This window comes from Myotis davidii, unplaced genomic scaffold (assembly GCF_000327345.1).
Source record: "Myotis davidii unplaced genomic scaffold, ASM32734v1 scaffold72, whole genome shotgun sequence".
NCBI classification, from domain to species: domain Eukaryota; kingdom Metazoa; phylum Chordata; class Mammalia; order Chiroptera; family Vespertilionidae; genus Myotis; species Myotis davidii.
The window spans coordinates 3,752,304-3,771,573 of record NW_006284618.1 but is presented as its reverse complement, the minus strand read 5'-3'; the positions used below and the strand labels follow the sequence as shown (position 1 = coordinate 3,771,573).

Sequence of the window (19,270 nt, the reverse complement as noted above, 5' to 3'; positions counted from 1 at the left end):
TCTCTCTCTCACCCACACACCCGCCCTCTCCCCCCCCCCACACACACACACTCACACTATCTCTCTCTCTCACACACACACCCGCACTCTCACCCACCCCCACCCCCCCCACACACACTCACACTATCTCTCTCTCACACACACACACACACACACACACACACACCCCACAGCACACACACCCTGCAGGTTTTTCTTAGAGCTTCAGGTTACTTATCACTGTTGTTTGGCTCCCGAACACAAGCAGCATGTTGGCTTCCAGATTGGTTTGTTGACTTAAATGAAGAAAAACCCAGCTGGAGAAAACATCAGTGTCCAAACATTGGGCAACATGTGATATTGTGCAAAAAGTATTGCTTTTGCGTGTTTGGGTTGCCATAGCTACGAGGAGAAGTGGCTGCAGATGTGAGACTTTTGGCAGCCTGTGTGGGAGCAGGTATGCGGGTCCCCCAGCAGGCGTCAGCCCCGCCCTGTGGGACAGCTCTGGGCTGGGGGTGTCTCCCAGCCCCCTAGCCTCTGAGGAGAGAGAACTGAGCTTCAGATTCAGCTAAATTGGGTTCAGATACCCCCAACCCCCATGAGCAAGTGAGCTCAAACGTGACCCACCCGCCCTGAAGCTCGGACCCCCCACATGTAAAAGGGGTTGGGGTGTCCTCACTGCAGATAGTCCAGTGTCCCCATCACTAAATCCGAACGGAGCAGAGAGCAGCTCAGAGCGCCCCTGAGAAGGAAGGGTTAACTCTGGCCACCTTTAGGGACTCCCTGCAGGGCCAGCGGGATGACCAAACCTGCTGGTGGGGAGTGTGGATGGGCTCTCACTGCTCCTGTACCACCAGGTGCAGGCCGCCCCTGCCTCGGCCGCTGAGAGGAGGCCATGGTCACCCAGTCCTTGTGCCTGTGTCACTTTGGGAAGGAAATCGGCCCTCACAGAGTTGACATTCCCCGTAATGGGAAGACATGTGCTTCCTCTCTCAAGCCTGCGGAGTGCCCACACTGGTCCCCGCACACGCCAGGGCTCACTGCTGGCCTGGCCCCTCGCCCTCTGCACTCATGGCACCCGGTGGGCATCCTGCAGCGGGTGAGGATGGGGCCAGGAGTGACCACGCCCCATCACCGGGTGATGATGAGAGAAGGAGCCTGCACAGTGGGCAGCAGCATGGGAGACGGCGGCAGTTTAAAGGTAAAGTACATTCTATCCAAAAATGTGTCATTTTGTTGGAATGAACTCGGTGATCTCATGGCAAATCCAGTAGCACACGATGCAAGTTTAGCTCTACAGCTTCCCTGGGAAAAGCTGGTGTCGCTGCATCTGACAGGTGCGTGAGCCCTTCCCTTCCTCTCTTGCAAGGAGGGGCGTTGGAATGCTGTCCTGACCCCTGCGACACGCTCCCTGCGCCGTGGGCCCCGGCCTGGCTGCCTGTCACCCCAGAGAAGCAAAGCCCCGCAGCCCTCCGGGTGCACGTGTGAGTGTGTTCATTTCCAGGGCGGCCGTGTCCTCCGACTGCAGAGTCTGAGGCCCGGCCTGAGAGGGCAGGGCGTGCGGGAGTATTGGCACCGATGGAGGGGCCACGGAGAGCCCACGGGAGGAGCTGCTCGCCCGCCCAGAGCAGCCAGCCGCTCCGGCTCCGGGCCAGGACACCTCCTGTGAATGGAGAACATGCGTTTACTTAAAGTGCTTTTTCTTTGAGATGTAAAATGACACGGCTAAATATTACAACACCAAGAGGTATGTAGCTGTCGGTACTTTTCCATGCAAACATCTGACTTCCGTGCCAGGAAGCAATGTGACAGGTTTCTTCATTTCCAGCAAATTGGTCTCAGATGTAGATGAACACATCTTCAGGAGGACAGGGTGGGGGCTGGTGCTGCTGAGCCTCCTTCTCCCCCCCCCTCTCTCCCCCTCCCCTCCCTCTCTCCTACCCCCTCCCCTCTCTCTCTCCTAACCCCTCTTCAACCCCGCCTCCAGCCCTCTCCACCCCTCTCCCATTCCCTCCTCTTCCTCCCCCTCCTCCCCCTCCTCCTCCCCAGGGAAGGTTTCTTGGAGCCTCACTTTGACACAGGGCCTTCCGGCTGGACTCTCAGCCGTGCCCCTCATGCTGGTCTGAAGCCTGGCTGCTGTGGCCTCTGGTCTCTGTGCTGGGAGGCAGTGCCGGGCCTGGCAGGGACGGAGACCATGAGGAGGGCAGCCCCGAGGAAAGGATGGGCCTCACCCCGGCCTCCTGTCCAGTCAGGCCTGCGTCCCCCCTTCCTTGTTCCCCAGGGACCCTTGCGAGCGGGTGGCGGGTGGCGCCTGTGCCTGGCAGCGAGGCCCAGCCTGGCGCAGGGAAGCCTGCCGTCTCCTCCCCGCGTCCGTCTCCTCCCCGCGTCCCTGCGTTCTACATAATTAGGTAAGTCTCTCAATGTCGCTGTGTCTTGTTAGAGAAGGTACTAATCCTTAGAGCTAACAGGACTAACTAATTAGTGTAAAACATTGAAATATAAGAAATTCTGATGTGGAATGTAATTGGCCGGTCCTCCTGGTATTGGCACATTGGCGGCGTCCCTAGTAGAGCACGGACCTGCCTGCATCCAGGAGCCATCTGAGGCAGTGGCGTGAGTGAGACGGGCTGTCCTGGAGGTCACGCTGCCCGGACGCGTATCCTGGGCACCTTTGCCCGATGAAGTGACCTGGGACAGAGATGAGGGAACTGGCAGGCGGCCCCAGGACCTGGGGAAGGCGGGGGTGGGGGGGCGGCCCTGCAGCCCCAGGGAAACGGCGTGGGCTGCGGTGGCCTGGTCATCCCTGGCTCAGCACCTGCAGGCTGGTCTGGGCGGGGCCAGGTGAGGTTTATCTGTGGGCAGCCTGATGGGGCTGTCAGTGCTGGTGGGTCAGCCCGCACAGGCTGTGTGACCTCAGCTTCCTCCTCTCTAGGAGGGAGCTCGTGGGGTTGCTTGTCTCCCCTCCAGAGGCGGCAGACCAGCTCGCAGCAGTTCGGCCCATCCGGCTGACAAAGGACAGATGCTGAACTTCCCGTCGGCGGGCACTGGCCCAGAAAAGATGCCCGGCCCGGACCCGGCTCCCCAGCCACTCAGCCACCACGGGGGCAGGGTCCCCGGGCGTCCGTGGACACGGGGAGGAAAGTGCTCGTTGGGGCTCGCTTCCGAAGGGTGTGTGGAGGTGTCAGCGAATCATTAATCTCTCTCCAAACCACGGTGGCAGTGTTTACACTTCAGACCAGACGATGACGGTCTGAAGAGCGCCCTGGAAGCTCTCCTCGCAACTGGAAAAACAGCAGCCGGTTCGCGGGGCCGAGTCCGAGCCAAAAACAACGCGGGCCCCAGCGCAGGGAGGCGATGTCGGCCCCTGACAGCGAGCGGACTGGGTCGCCTCCGCTTCGGAAAAGCGTGGCCTGTGTGTGCGTTTGGTGGCTGAGCTTTCGGGTCCACCTAAGACACCCCAACTCCAAAAGTCATTCCTGAAAAGAATTGTCTTGAACTTCTAAAAAAACGAGCGTGTTCCCGACAACACAGCCAAGTGCCAGGGCCCCGCAGGGGTGAAGAGGCAGCTTACCCAGCACCGGCCGGGGCCTTCCTCCCGGCCTCCCCTCCAGCGCTCCACAGCCTGAGCCAGCACTGTGGGATGGTGGATGGTCTCATCCGGGCACCGGGGTCCCTGCTCCCCAGATGGGGTGCCCACAGCTCTGCCCTGAAAACTTCTGTCTCCTGGGCATCTTCAGAAAGCATTTTGGTAAGTATGTAGCATTGCCAACAAAAGCTAGCCTCTCCATCCTTGGTCAAAACTCCCAATCCTCACAACGCCCTACCTGGCATTTCCCCGAGTAGGGAAGGGGAGTGCTGTGACCCACATCCCTCAGCTTTTAAGTCATGAGGCCTCGACCTGAGCCCAGGCCTTCAGCCCTGGGTCAGTGCTGAACCCTGGGTACTGATGCCAGTCCTGACTGTTCCAGAATCAAGTCTAGAACAGCCCACTCATGGCCATGCGCACTTAGAACTAATGCGGGTTGATGTTCCAGGAGTTTGAAGGGCAGTGTCTATAAAATACCGAGAAGCAAACTTGGTCTGGGTGTGCGGTGACCGAGGGCACTCACGTAGTGTTTCCCTGCAGTGCGGACAGTCCTCAGCTTCTGACCAGCCTTCCCTCCCCTCCCCACTCCCAGGCACATCCCCCCATCCGGGAGCCTCGGGCACGTGCACGGCACTGCAGGGCGGGAGCAGCACCTTCCATCCCAACGTCCATCCGGAAGACAGCAACCCAGTCCACGGGCAGTGGTGGGTCACATGGCATAGTGTGGCATAGCATGGCGCAGCAACAACGGTGAGTAGGCTCTGTGCCATAACACCAATGAATTCAGATGCGCAAACAGTAAGTTGCAGGAAATTGCATAGGGTATACAGCACTCATTTTATAAAGCTCTCAAGCCTAGAGGATATATATCGCTTTAAATAAACATATGCACGCACGTGCAGCCTTCTACGGGCGTCGAGGGCAGAGGCTGGAGGGCAGCCTAGCACAGACACCTTGGATGACCCACCCGCCGCCATGCGCTGCTGCAGTTCTTGGTCTGGGTTGTAGGTTCGCTGGAGTCCTTGTAATACTGTTTCACAGCTTGCTGTCATATATTAAGTATTCCAGAATTTGGAAAATTCTGGGAGTCATTGAAGGTCAGAGTCCAGTATGGCCGTGTGGCTATTTCCAATCAGATTCTTGGCCCCATGGGTGACTCCAAAACTGGTCAGTGTTAACCCCCTTGAACTAGTTTCATGCCAGGGGGCTTCTCACTCCTGGTTGAGCAGGCTGGGAGCACCCACTACAAGACTGGTGCCGGAGGGGCCAGGCTGTGCCGGCATCGTGGCAGCTGGCACATGTGGGAAGGGGCCTGGCCCCATCCGGGCAGGAGCCCATGCTCCCCAAATGCAAACAGCACGGTCTGGTTGCCTGAGCCGCTCTGCAGCTGCCTCCGATGGGAGTCCCAGCCTCTCAGCCACGCTTGCCCCTGTCGCTGTCCCAGGGCACTCATGGCCCCTCTTGGGGACAGGCGTCTGAGCAGGTGTGCAGCACCCCCAGGGCTTCGACAGTGGGGCCCCGGCCTTCAGGCCTTGGGTCTGGGAACAAGGTTTGGCCAAGTTTTCAGACCCATAGCCGAGCAAGACCTGGAGCAGGGTGTCTGAGGGGCCGTCACCCCCAGAACCTCACAGGCCCATGGCCTCAACGCACTGCCCTGAGCAGAGGTTACAGCACAGCACTTACCAGAGAATCTTCGGAGGAGCCGAGGGAGAGTCAGGAGGGACCGTGCGTGCCGGGAGCTGGGACCATCCCCATGGCCACCGGCTTGGTCAGGCTTCACGTTAAGAGACAACGGCCGACAATGGCCGTTCAGACTTGTGTTGCCGCACGTTTTCTCCAAGTGGAGGAAGCGAACCTGGCCCTTCCGTTACTGATGATAAAAACTTACGTTTTTAAACAAAAATTAGAATTTTTAAAAACTTGTATCTGCCACTATAGCTTTCTAGCTTCTGGATCCTTAAAGACCTTTCTGATGAGCTTGGTGGTGATATTAGCAAACATGAGCGTCTCAATGTCACGTGACGAAACGTGTCAACACGGGAAGATCCGGCGTCACTCGGGAGCCGGCCTTTCCACGTGACACTGAGATGGTACAAAGCCACGTGCAGGTCCCTGAGCCTTTCCCGGCGAGGCGGGACCAGCGGAGCTCCGTGAGGCGGAGAAGGCGCTGGCGGGTTCCAGATCCGCACAGCGGCCAAACCCGCAGGCACTCCCGCCTGCCCGGGAGCGTGAGTGCAGGATCGCACGCGCAGCCCCCGGTTCTCTGCAGGGCTGCTCCGCTGCTCCACCTTTTCAGCTGCCCGTCCCCGCGAGGCCCGACCTTCCCGCAGTTTGGACGAAGACGCCATGGCATTGGGAGGGTCGCGTAAAGGGGTACCGGCCCACTCTGCTCACTAACTGGTTTTTGCTCTGGAAATTATAGATGTAGTATTTGCCCATTCGAGCTATTATGTGTTGGGATTTTGTTCTCTTTAAAACCAATCAATCAATGTGAATTTCTCAGCATACTAGGAAATAAAAGTATCAGTAGACGGAACCCTTGTACCTATGATGGGGGCCTCTGTGTTTCCAAGTGTAAAGGCTCCATGTGGGGGCCAGGCTCCGGGACACCCGTGCTTAACGACTCATTCGGAAGTCACCAAAGGAAGCGAGTCTAACACTTAGGCCTGGGGGCTTGCTTCTCAGTTGGAAGGAAATCCCAGGAGTGGGGACAGCACCCGTGTTGGTACTAAGCTGCCTCGTTGTGATAAGTCGGGGATGGATAGTTTCCAGACCCGCTCTCTGTGCAATTTAAACTCGGCCACTAAGGCAGAAGTACATTAAAAAACAAAAGAACGAACTGCAGACGGATGGAGCATTCTGCATCCTTCCCTCGTGGACCGAGCTGGTGGGAGACACCGGCAGCTGGCAGCCTGCGGCCCTGGGTTCTCGCTTTGTGTCTCCTGAGTGGTTTCTAACCGGGTCCCCTTCAAATGTGTGATTGTTAGAAAATAAACCAAGAAACGAGGGTTCGTAATTCAGTGCCAGGAAGTTAATTCTGCAGACCTCCGACCTCGCCGCAGTCACGTGGCTATTGATTTTCAATACGGAGAGGCGGCGTGCCACCCTAGGCGCGGGGGTCAGCAGGCCCCGCAGTTCCTCCCTTATCAGTTGGTCCCTGAGTCCTTGAGTATTAAGACCGCAAATGTCCACAGTTAACGGTGTGTCACAAGGCAGCGGGGCGGACGTGCCAATTTTCTAATGAAGTCGGGTTGTTGGCAAACACACCAGCCCTGGTAGATTGAAGGGGTCTCCTCTGTGTGTTTCCAGCACCCTCGCGTGCTCCGAGCGATGCCGGTCACATTATTGCCGCGGGGCCGGCAGCGAGGGAGGAGCCTCCACGCCCTGCCAGACAAAAACACGCAAAAGCGGAGCGGGAACCGCGGGGCTGGCCCTGGAGGAGGCGTCAATGACATTCCTGCCCGCGGTGCTCACTAGAGGGAATATTCTGAGTAAAAGCGTTGGCTCCAGTGCCCGCGTTTCTCCCCCAAAACGAGGGGCCTCGGGGATTGCTCACTCCTGCTGGCTTGCTCTCCGTGCGGAAGCATCACTGTTATTTTTTGTCAGCGCTGAAGGCAGGCAGTGCCCTGTGGGTCTGCCCCAGTGTGGGGCTGCCTCCACTCATCGGCCGTGATGTGTGAACTGGGGGCTCACCCCTGGTGCTCCCCAGGCCCTGAAACCACCGGGGCCTCCTGGCCCGTCCTGCCGTCTCTCCCCACCCCCTCCCGGTAATAAATTATGGTTGCCATCTTGTATTGATTATTGAAAATGTTATGTCCGTGGGAAGAAAATGCCATGGCTTTAAATATCAACATTACCAGGGATGTTAAAGGTATTTTTTTTTTTTTACAGAGACGTGTGTGATAAAAATGTTTAAGCGATGGGAAGGAGTTGGTGGTGGGGGAGCGGAATGATTAAATAACCGAAAAATCAATCCTCCGTTCGGTCTGGCCAGACGCACGTTTCTCGGCTCAGGTAAGTCGCTTAAAGTCAGACACGTCTCACGCTGGACTTTTTACAGGAATGGAGAAATTTATAATGAAATTCAACAAGGAAACTGGAAAAACAGCCAAATTGGTGCGGCAAAGTGGTTAATAGGATCATTAGCCCCGTCGCGGTATTTTTTTGGACATTGTGAGCCTGTGCCGTGGTCCTCGCAAGCAGATTGCGGGAACAGGCTGACAGTTAGCAGCTAGCTCAGCAGTGCTGGGTGCAAACTGCCATCTTCCTGTGGATTTACAGCTGCCACTTCTGCTACTTCAATTAGTTCTATAGCACACAGATGTTGCCTAAATGTTGCTGCTAATGATACTGCAATAAGCGTAAGATTCATGCCATATTTTGAGGCACGTAAATTTCTCAAGTGGCACAATTAAAGTGGAAATATTAGGTGGGGAGAACTTGGCAGTCTCTCCGACTTGGAAGGCGCACCCGCTATGCAATAATGGGTCAAAAATTCATTCAAGTTTTACTGCTGTTCCGAGTTTTAAAAGACTTTTCACAGTTGAATGCAAAGTAGTAAAAACCGGGGTATTAGGAAATGAGAATGCCGTTCTGTTATTCAGACATGACTTTTAATTTCAAATTGAAATCACATGCTCAGTGCTCTGGTTCTGGCCACAGGGAAAGGGTGCCGGCTGAAGAGGTTTTGTCTTTCAGGGTAGGAAGTCCGGGGTGGAAAAGAATTCATTGCGGGGTGTGGGGCAAAGTCAGCGCCGCACGGGGCTCTGGGGAGCGCCGTGGTCACCTCACACCCGGGGAGGCGGCACCGGACACAGCAGAAGCCAAGTCCCCAGGCAGTTGTCTCTCCGTTCTACCTCTGACAGACTCTGATGAGGACAGGGGAAATGCACTGGACCTGCGCACACACACACACACACACACACACACACACACACACACACACACACACACAAACACACGTGCGCACGCGTGCATGCATGCATGCATACCTATGCACACTCACATATGCATATCTTTGTACACATGCACACAGGAACATCTGTGCACATGCATGTGCACATATTTGCACATACACATGCACACACATATACTCGGACTCTGCCTCTTTCCTCTTCCACATGCACACACGCACCCTCTCCCTCTGCACACAGGCACACACACTCAGCCTCTCCCTCCTCACATATGCACACACTCACTCAGCCTCTCCCTCCTCACACATGCATGCACACACACGCAGCCCAGTCCTGTATCACGGGTGGGGAAGGAGAAGCTGAGTGGGACCTCCCGTCTTGCCGCTGCGGGGACAGAATCTCCCTCAGAATCTCTCCCTTTTGTAGTCCTTTTGTCTGTCATCCACGCAGCCCCCTGCCTGTCGCCAAGTTTCCTTTGCCAGAGCAGCTGCTCCTCCGGGGAAGAGCCGCTCCCGCTGGATGTCGGATCTGCCTTTGATTTGCCCCCACGCCGACTTGAAAGGCCGGCCGTTCTGCGGGGGGACCGGCACCCAGCAGGCCTGTCTCCCGAATCTCTGTGCGGGTTGACCCCCACCCCAGCTCCAGTTACGGATTCGAACTGCCCAGTGAGTGGCTCGGTGGCACTGGGGACAGACTCCTCCTGTCCCCCGCCCTCCCCACTGGAACTCACAGCCACACCGCACCCCGGGCCCACCACGGGCCCTGCTGGGCCTCCTGGCTGCAGTGGGCACTACAGCTGATGTTGTCTTGTAGACATTTGCCACATAGTCATTTCCCCTGAACTCAGATAAAACATTCAGCGAAACCTTCCAGGCAAGCCCAGGCCTCTGGGTTACCCCTGGTAAATCCCTCAGCATCTGTCTGTCCCTGTCCCCCTCCCTCCCCTGGGCCCTCCCCCCTGTTCCCTGCCCTCCCGGCCCAGCGCGGAGTCTCCGCCACTTGGAGTATTTACAGCGGATCTTACAGATGTCAGGATTCTTGTTCTGAAGCAGGACAATGAGTTCCCGCTGACCCTGTACAATGCACCTCGCCGGAGCACAATATGTATTTTACGCTGGCGGGAAAAGCCTGCCTGTAATTGAGAGAGAGAGAGAAATGTCACTATCACATTTTTGTTGACACGGCGCTCTGTGTGGAGGGGAGCCCAGGGCCCGGGGGTGGGGGCGCCGGTGGCCGAGCGAGCACCGGGCCCTTGTAATTTAGCGGGGACGAGGCGGGAGAAATTAATCTACTCAGATCTTCCAACGCCTGAGCCACCCCAGAAGTGAGGAACCGCGGGAAAGGGTCCGTGTGTCCTGCTCCCGCGGCCCTGCGCCCCGGGCCCGGCTGCCAGCTCCGCCTGCCCGTTTATGGCCTCCATAATGCTTAATGTACTGCTTGCGCGCTGTCCTTGCGCTGTGTTTGATGCGCTCTCATATCTTTTATTCATCCCTGGCTTTCCGCAAAGGCGCGCTCCCAGCAGCACTGAGAGCCCTTATTTGCCGCCATCAATCAAGTGGCCACGTGGTTGGCACCTGGTGGATGGACTTGATTTTAAGCATAAAAAAACCCTCCTCTTTGGGGCCTCTTCCTTCTCTGTTCCTGGTGACTGTCGGTGGGGTGGCCGGACCCTGGAGAGCCGGCCTGTCCCCGGGGACAGCTGGCCACACCAGAGCCGCCTTCTCGGTCAGTCTGTTCTTGGGGACCCGGAGGTGAGCAGCTGACGCTTGAGGTTCTCGGGGTTTGAAGTGAACGCGGGATCTCCTCGCGGAGTAGATGATCCGCACCGACCTCGTACGTGCGTGAGCTCACATGCATCAGGCTGGTGCCCCATGCGGTCCCCACGCCCGGTTCCCACGCTGGAGTCGGTACAGGGGGCAGCGTGCCTGTGCTGAGGCTGCAGTGCGTGCCCGGGACCAGAGCCAAAGCCAGAGCGGCGCCTCCCTGCGAGGGGTCCGGCATGGATGGTGGCAGAGAGGCCGCGCGTGGGCCGGGGCCTGGATTCCCTACCGGCTTCTTGTGGCCACAGCCCCCATCTCCGGTGCCTGATTAACAAAGTCACACCTGAGCCCGAACAAGCGACCCTCTCCACAGAGCACGGGGCCCCGGACCACCGTGTTGTCTATGGCGGTCCTTCCCTCCGAATTAAACTCAGAGCCACACGGCCCGCATGCACGGCGCCTCACCCACCCGGGCACCTGCTCAGGCCTCAGGGCTGCACGGCCAGGACCGTCACGGCCACTTCACCGTCAGACTGCGGCTTGGACATAACAGTCGCCGAGACCCATAGATTCTGTCCACGGGGGAGCCTGAGCCAGGCCTTTTGACCAAAGCTTCCATCCCAAGTGAGTTGAACTGGCTCCTTTCAAAGGGACCGCCAGTCTGCACAATCCAGCCATTGCCATCTTATCATCAGAGGATCAGTTTATTCCTCCAGCAAGGATGCGCTTGTTCGCCCCGGACCAGGCCCTGTTCTGGGGTCTCGGGGTGTAACTGGGGCAGGACAGGTGACGCCCCTGTCCCAGTGGGGTTTGCGTGCTAAGGGAGCAGATTGTGAGGGAAAGGACCTTCAGTAACCAAACCACGGAAACGCTATGAAGATGGAGCAGGTCGGGGCAGATCCGGAAGTTCCTCACCGAGTCTCTCGCAAGTCTGCTGGAGGGGTACAGACTCTGGAAGCGGAGTGCTGGGGCAGGTGATGAGACCCACCTTTCTCCAAAGGTGCCCGTGACCTCCAGAGCAAAGCACCGACCCCTGCCGTCCACGCCAGGTCTGGATCTACCCTCGTGGAGTTGCTCACCCGTATTCAGCCAGGGGACTCGGAGGGCTTGACGTAATAGGCCCTGAATATTATTGTTGTTTTCACGAATCGGACAAGAGCGTGGAGCCTGCCTGTGTTGTCACCACACAGAGTCCCTGAGCTGGTGCCTGAGGGACTTACCCGAGTTTCAGGCCCCGATTAATTTCTTCTGCCATTTATATTAGAGGATGGTTACCCCAGCAATGGCCAGTGAGTGGCTGTGTGCTGCTGCGGCCTCAGCTTGCAGAGGGCAGGCACGGAGCATCCCTACAGGAGCCGCAGGGATCCTTGGCGTCCTGTGGTCCAGAAGATGGGCGACAGCCTGCAGACCTCTAGTTCCCCAAAGCCCTGGGTGGCTCAGCCTTCCGTCCACCACTGCCCGTCTCCCCCTCCCACTCTCCTTCCTGCTCCCCTTGCCCGTCTCCCTCTGATGCTGCTGGTCCTGCCATGCACCCCCTCCATCATCTCTGTCCCCCGCCCTGTCCCTCCCAGCCCTGTGCTGGGCTAGAGCCGCCTTTCTGTAGTCACTCACTGCAGATGGCCAGATTCCAGGCTGTGTCTTTCTGGTCACTGCCTGCTTATCCCCAGACACTTCATGCACATAGTAGGGCCTCAGGATGTACCATCTGAGAAGACCAAGGTTGCTAAATGTAACTATTTATTTCAATCACCTTTAAAATACCATCTATCACATATAGCATTTGATATGTCTCCTCCTTTCAACATTTTCTACATTTAATTAGATTTGTCTTGAGAAAATATATCAGTTTTCCACTATAACTGGAAGAGTAATTGCACCTGAAAATCTAATAAGAGGAAAGACTTTTTAGGAACAGTTAAGTTGATGGTCAGGCATCATGAATGGGAGAGCAAGGAACCCCAAAACCACTGTGGGCATTTTGTCAATTCTGAGCTGCTCGCCCTCACCATCCCTTCTCATTCTGCTCTAATCTTTCTCTTCCCTCCTTAGAATAGAGCAGTTTTTCCAATGCAATAATAACAATACTGCTAAGACATTATCTTCCTTTCTCCTTTCTGGCTTTAGTTACATTTCAGTCACATGTGGTGAACATTTGAATAAAGCAGATTTGAAACATGAATAACGTTTATTTAAATCCTGACAAAGACATTTCCAGAAAAATACTCTAAACCAATATCTTTTATGAACATAGATGCAAAAAAAAAAAATCTTTCACAAAACACTAGTGAAGAAAAGCAGTGATCAAGTGGCTTTATCCCAGGAATGCAAGGTTGGTTTAAGTGTTCAGAAACCAAACCATACAATTTTGCCACCTAACAGAATAAACGAGAAAATAAAGGAAATCATCTCAATAGACGCCAAAAAAAAAGTATTTTAAAATACTCAATAATTATTAAAACAACTCTCAACAAACTAGGAATAAAAAGGAAGTTTCTCAACCAATGAAAGGCATCAGTGAAAAGCCCACAGTTAACAAATACTTAAAGGTGAAGTACTTCTCCCCTCAGATGAGGAGCCAGGCAGTGTCTGCTCTCGCCATGTCTGCTCAGTGTGTACCTCCTAGGACAGCTGTGCAGTGAAGCAAGCGAAACAAGTCATGAAGATGATGGGAAAGGAAGGTGGCCTGACCGTGTGCGTAGAAAATCCTAGTGAGTGAGCTAGACAAGCCAGGGTCACCAATAAAGTGAGTCGAGCAAGGTCATGGGTGTCAGGCCAATATGCAAAAAGCAAGCAAAGAAACAAACAAAACGCCAGTGGTATTTCTTTATACTGTCAGCAAGCAAATGGAAGCAAGTGGAAAACTCAAAAGCAATACTATTTATAATGTACTCAAAAGACAAAATAGATGTAGACGTAGATTTAATGAAGGATGAGCAAGCTCTCTATACTGAGAACTATACAATATTTCTTAGAGAAGTTAATGAAGACCAGAATGAATGGAGAGATAGGCAATGTTTATGGATTGGGAAATAAATACTGTTACGATGTCAACCCTCTATAAATTTATCTAGCATTCCAAAGCAATTCCAGTCACAGTCCCCACAAGATTTAATAAAAATTGGCAAGACTTTTAAAACTCCATGGAAATGCAAAGAATCTAGAGGAGCCAGGACAACCTTGAAAAGGACCAAGCTGGGAGGCTGCGGTGGTTGTATTCATAATAACCCAATATTGGAAATAGCCCACATGGCACCCAACGGAGGATTGGGTAAACAATTTCCTGGACATTCACACAATGAAATACTACTCGGCAATCAGAAGCAACGACTGTCGCTGCAACAATGTGTGTGACTCTCACAGACATGCCGGGTGAAGAAGCACACTGTAATTTCATTTCGATGATGTTCAGGAAGATGCAAGATTTCTCTGTGGTGGAAAGCCTTCAGCAGCCGGCTGTCGGGAGTGCTGTGAGGGCTACCTAGGAAGTAGCATGAGGGACCTTTCTGGATGATGAAAAAAATCTGTATCTTGATGGGGATGTAGGTTAAGGGAGTGTCTCTTTTGTTCATCAGACATGTGTGGTTAAGATTGGTGTGTTTTAAAGGATGTAAATTTTACCTGGAAAAGGGAGGTAGTTGGGGAGGAGCATAACGAAGCCAGGATGGTAGGATGTGATGGGTATGGAAGCTGGGTCATAGGTGTCCAGGGCTCATGATGCGATTCTGTGGGCTTGGTCTATGTTTTAAATTCTTCGTAATAAAACGTGAGGTTTTAATTTAGCACACAAAAGGAAATAATGTAAGGTAAAACATTTAAATAAGGTCCCACTTTAAGTACAAAACTTAAAATGACGTGTCTCCTGAAAACACTTGTAGTTCATGTTTAGAGTCACTGCTTTGATCTGGTGAGCTGAGGGCCACTATCTTTGGGCTTTTGTCCCTTAGGGTGTCACTTTGTCGGTGAAAGGCCACACTGCACCCTCTCCTTTGCCAGGAACCTCTGAACCTAGATGGTGTCTGGAAAGGATTTGGGAGGTCATTGTGCTGTTTCCTGAACATTGCTTCCTGACGTCTCGCTCAGGGGCGAGAGGCTGTCTTCCCTGGTTTGTTGAACGGCGTGGCAAATGCGGGTGCTCCGGGCGCGACCAGCGGTCCACGCCCTGGAAGGGAAGCGAAGTGTGGGCCAACCGTGTGAGAGCCAGACAGCGCCCAAGGTGAGGCTGGGAAAGTGGGCCCGCTTTAACACCAGCACATCTCCCAGGGCCCCCTCCTCAGAATAACCGTGAGGCCAGGGAACGTTGGGGAACACAGGCTGTGCCCGTCGCTCGCAGGGTGGAAGTTCTGGAGACTCCCGTCCACTCACTGCCCGGCCACGCATTTCCCTGGGTGGCCTCTGCCCTGCGCATTGAGTGGCGAGAGCGTGGCCGTGGTGTCCAGCGTCCCCGGGTGGAGGCGCTGCCCCCGCCCAGACTCTGGCTTCAGCCAGTGGCTCCTCCGGCTCTTCCTGTGCAATTGGTGAATTTTAAACAGGCACCATGTGCTCCTCTCTGCAGCCCCAGGAAAGGGCTTACGGTAGTAACTTGCCCCCCATGACACTGAAGCATGTCCTTTTATTTGAACTGAGACGGCCTTCTGTGGGTTTTCCGCAGACACTGCTCTTTCCAGCCTGCACCCTCGGATTGCTCCGGTTCCACAAGGCCGGGGTCCTGACAGGGCCAGCATGACTAACAACGTTCCGATGGCATGGACAGTGATGCTTCGTGTATACGTTGTAACATTTACAAAACGCCAATGTGTCCATTCCACATGCGGGCATGTCCTTTGAGGAAGTAGCGTGACGGTGTGTGCTTTGTGTATCAGATGACCCTCCTTAACGTTCAGTGTCCGGAGGAGGAGGAAAGGAGCTTTGAAAGCCAACCCTGAGAATTAAACGTGCTTGCGAGACCCGAGGACAGCCAGGGCCACCTCTGCCCCCGGGCAGCCTGTTTAGGTGGGTGTGTGAGGGCCCCTCCCAGTTGGTCCTGGGGTGGAAGGAGGCTTTGACCCTTGACCCCAGGGTGAGTGGGAGACAGCCGTGTGCTGTGCCATGGACCAGCCTTTCAGGGCTCCCGTGCGCTTCGGGGGGCCCGCCAGCTCTGGAGCCCACCGTTGTCCGTGACCTGCCTGGCTGTGGACTTCACTGGGGACAGGTCCCCCAGGACGCCTTCCGGTGGCTGCAGGCTGGGCAGCTGCTCTTATGTGGGTCCGAGTTCCTCTCCACCTGCCTCGGGGAGCCAGGCCAGCAGGGAGCACGGGGGGATAGGGGGAGGGTGCGGTTAGGGGTCCTGCCGCCCTTCCTGACATCATGCGCAGCTCAGTCGGACAGGACACTGGGACTTGCCCACACGAGGGCTTGCACGGCTGATGCCAACACACTGGCTGCCACCCCAGCCTGTGGGAGGCGGAGGCAGAGAGAGCGCGGTCCGCCCCTGAGAGAGGCCGCAGACAGGCGCCCAGGCTGGGAGTCGGCTCACCTCCAGGCCTCCTGTTCCAGTTGTCTTCACGGAATGTACGCGGCTTTAATTATTTTTGAGGACAGATCACACTTATTTCAGAAGAGAATTTGGCTCAGGAGTAGGCACGGGTCCCCCAGAGGGAGCTTTCGGCTCCTCCTCTCCAGCCAGCGCTGCTTTATTGTTTTTGCCACGAGTCCTCCTGTTTCTCTTTATTAATGCGATTCAGGACTGTGTTCCAGGGAAGCCGAGGGCCGCCGCCCTTCGCAGCTCTGCTGCTGATGTGCCCAAGAACGTATGTGTGCAGGCTCGGCCCCCAGCGCCGGGAGCGCCTGTGCTGTCCGCGTGGGGAACCGTGGGGACGGCTCCACACTGGCCCCGTGCCCACCGCTCATGGTACAGCCACTCCAGGGGGAGCAGGCCGCCTGTGGCGTCAGCAAAGACTGAGGACCTGGGGGAGACCAGACAAAGGCCTGAGGTCTGAGAGGCTTGGGCCCAGGCACCAGATCTCCCGGAAATCCTGGCGTTCCCCGGACGACCTGGTGGGAAGGTGGGAGGGGTGGCCCACCACACCCCAGCTGGGGCCCGCAGATGGGGTGGGGCACGGGGTGGAGGACTGTGGCCGGGGCCTGTGGTGTAGAGCAGGCGGTGCTCAGGTTTTAAGGGTACTGCCTAATGGGTTTGAGATGTGTTCCCAACTCCCCGATCAGGATACAGAACTTCCCCTGATGCCGGCACACTGTTCCGGCCACAGCACTCCCAGCAGCCGGAAGGTGGGAACAGCCGCCTCCCCCCCCCCACACCCCGTCCACGCACGGTGAATGCGAACAGGACGTAAAGGCATCACGGGAGGGGTGAGGATGTACCGCAGCAGAGGTCCTCAGTGCCACTGAGCGAGGCAGCGAACGTGGCAACTTTTATACTTATCTTACCACAGTTTAAAAATGTTTAAATACTGAGAACATTTTCATCACTCCAGGGACCTGCACCCCGGGAGGCCCGGCCGCGCCTCCATGGCCGTGGCTCGGTTCTGGGGGAGCTTCCTGTAACTGGACTCACGCCGGACATTCGGTCGGCTTCTCACACTCAGCAGGTTCTGAGCGTTAGTTGTGTGTTGCCTGCATTCAAGTTCGTTTTTCGTGGCTGCTTAATGCCCCCTCGTAGGAATACGCCGCTGCTGGTGTAGTTAGTGTGTGTTGGTGGGCACGGCTGTGTCTAGCGTTGAGCTGCTGCTGTCGCACGCTTGTTCTAGTCCAGGGGGCCTCAAACTTTTTAAACGGGGCCAGTTCACTGTCCCTCAGACCGTTGGAGGGCCGGACTATAGTTTAAAAAAAAACTATGAACTAATTCCTATGCACACTGCACATATCTTATTTTGAAGTAAAAAAACAAAACGGGAACAAATACAATATTTGTATTTGCATGTGGCCCGTGGGCCGTAGTTTGAGGACCCCTGTATCTAGTCTTTCGTGGGCAGGTGTTGGCGTTTCTCCAGGTGTGTGCAGAGTGGAGGTCCACATATCTTCATGGACACCTTCATGTTTCCGAAGAAGTGTTTGTGCCGTTGTGCACACCCGCCAGCAATGGATACAGCGTTTCGGGTTGCCGTCCTCTTTCATTTCGCCCCTGTGGGTGTGGGGTGAAGTCGGGTGGTTTTATTTTGCGTTTCCTGGGTGACTCGTGGGATTGCACACTGCTCCGGGGGTCCTGGCGGGTTTCCTGTCTTCTCGGGGACGGGGCTGTCTGCTCCTTGCACACGTGTAAGTGTGTCATTTCGAGAGTGAGTTGTAGGAGTTCTCATACATCCCCGAAGCCGTTCCAACGTCAGCGGCCCGGGCTGGGAACCTGCGGCTCCGGTTCATTTCTCAGCACCGAGTGTTTCCCTGAGCGGCGGGAGATTTATGGTGGGGTGTTAAGCAGCTTCAGAATCTTTGGAAAGAGGTTTAAGAGCTGAGCTCCTGGAATAACTTCTAGAAGCAGAAGGAACAAGGGCCTGTGTGAGCTGCTGGTGCTGCCGCCGGCGTCGCGTGGCTCTGGCGTGCCCGGGGCCTCCACTGCTGTCTTCTGTGTGTGGCAGCTTTTCGATTTGATACCATTTTAGACCCAAGAGAGCTACAGGATAATACAGAGTGTTCCCCTGTGCCCGTGCCCCAGCTCCCTGTCACGTGGACATCTGAGGTAATGGCGGTCCCCGTACAAAAACTAAGACGGCCACCGTGGTGAACACCACTAACTAAACCGCAGACTTCATCCGGGTTTCAACAGCGTTTCCACGAAAGTCCTTGTTCTGATCTGGAATCCAATCCAAGTCGTCGCCCCTCCCTGTGACCCTTTCTCACGCCGGGAGAGATCTGGGCCCCTTGTCAGCGCAGGCCCCGGGGCTGAGCGTCCAGAGTGCCGGCCCCGGCCCTCAGGTCCCTGCCCCTCGTTTTCCAGTGGCCCCTCCTCTTGTTCCTCTTCCCAGCACCCAGCACCCTCTTTTCTACGTGTTACGAGAGCCAGGAGGCGATGAGAAGACGGCTGTTTCCGGAGGCTGCTCTGCTCCCCTGGGCTTCCCGGGGCCCCCCCAGCTCCGCAGAGGTGTCAAGGCTCCGTGGGAACAGTCCCAGAGTCAGAGCATCAGCCTTGGGTCAAGGTCACTCTTAGTTGAATGTGAAACGGGCTCCTCAGTTTCTTGCTCATCAGTGATTCTGGGGCGCAGCCCAGCCAGGAGTTTGTCCTCCGAGCACCCAGGCTTCCGTGGGCCTCGCAGACACTTGCACGCCCCCAGGGAGCGCTGCCTGCATCGCGACTCTGTGAGCCAAGCAGCAGGTGGCTGAAAGGGGCCCCTCCAGAGGGCACCTCTGCCCTCCCACACCCACACTGGGCAGCCAGGGCTGACCCCCTTCGGCTCTGGGGTCACCGTCGTGGTGATGCACACGCTGGAGGGCGAGGCCGGGTCTCCCTGTGTCTGCAGACCCTTCGAGTCCAGCAGGCCAGGGCGAAAACTGCTGTGAAATCCTGGCATTTCCTTCTGAAATGCCAACGTCAGAAAAGACAAAGGCGGAGAGAATGTTCCAGGTGAAAAGAGACTAACGAGACCTGGCAGCGAGCGGGCTCCTGCTCCGGCTGGGCCCTGGGTGGCAGGGGAGAGGCTGGGAAGGACACTACTGGGTCAGTGGACACGACAGGAGCACGGGTGACGACCGCCCAGGTCACTCGGGGAGCTCACACCGAGTGACGGGATGGGAAGCGGGCTGCGTGCTGTTCCCCCCGAGTGGGTCAGGGACATGCCCGCAGGCCCGGGGGCCCAGGAGGGTGCTAGGTGCTGGGTGCTGGGTGCTGGGTGCTGGCCGCCGTCCACGAGACTGGGCAGAGTGACCGGGGTTCTTGTGCCGTTTCTATTCTGCCGACTTCCCTGCAAACTTGAAATTTTCCAGGTAGAACGTTTTTCGGAAACAGTTTTGTGTTCTGGGGCATCACAGCTGTGCCTGCGGGGCTGGGCGGGCGCCCGCTGCGGGGAGGGAAGCAGGTCCCAGGAGACCTGTGGGCCTCACTGGCC

General features: G+C 56.1%; 1 long non-coding RNA gene across 2 annotated transcripts in view; it reads left to right on the top strand.

Moving 5' to 3' along the window:
- Positions 1-2,734: 2,734 nt before the first annotated feature.
- LOC107185223 overlaps positions 2,735-19,270 on the top strand; it is a 24,996-nt gene continuing 8,460 nt past the window's right edge. Inside the window, exons 1-3 of one of the 2 annotated variants that reach the window (XR_001516147.1) lie at positions 2,735-3,727; positions 4,158-4,315; positions 7,457-7,579. This is a non-coding gene — a long non-coding RNA (uncharacterized LOC107185223). Of the gene's footprint in view, positions 3,728-4,105; positions 4,316-7,456; positions 7,580-19,270 lie in introns of both variants that reach the window. The other variant, XR_001516146.1, reaches the window with a different exon arrangement.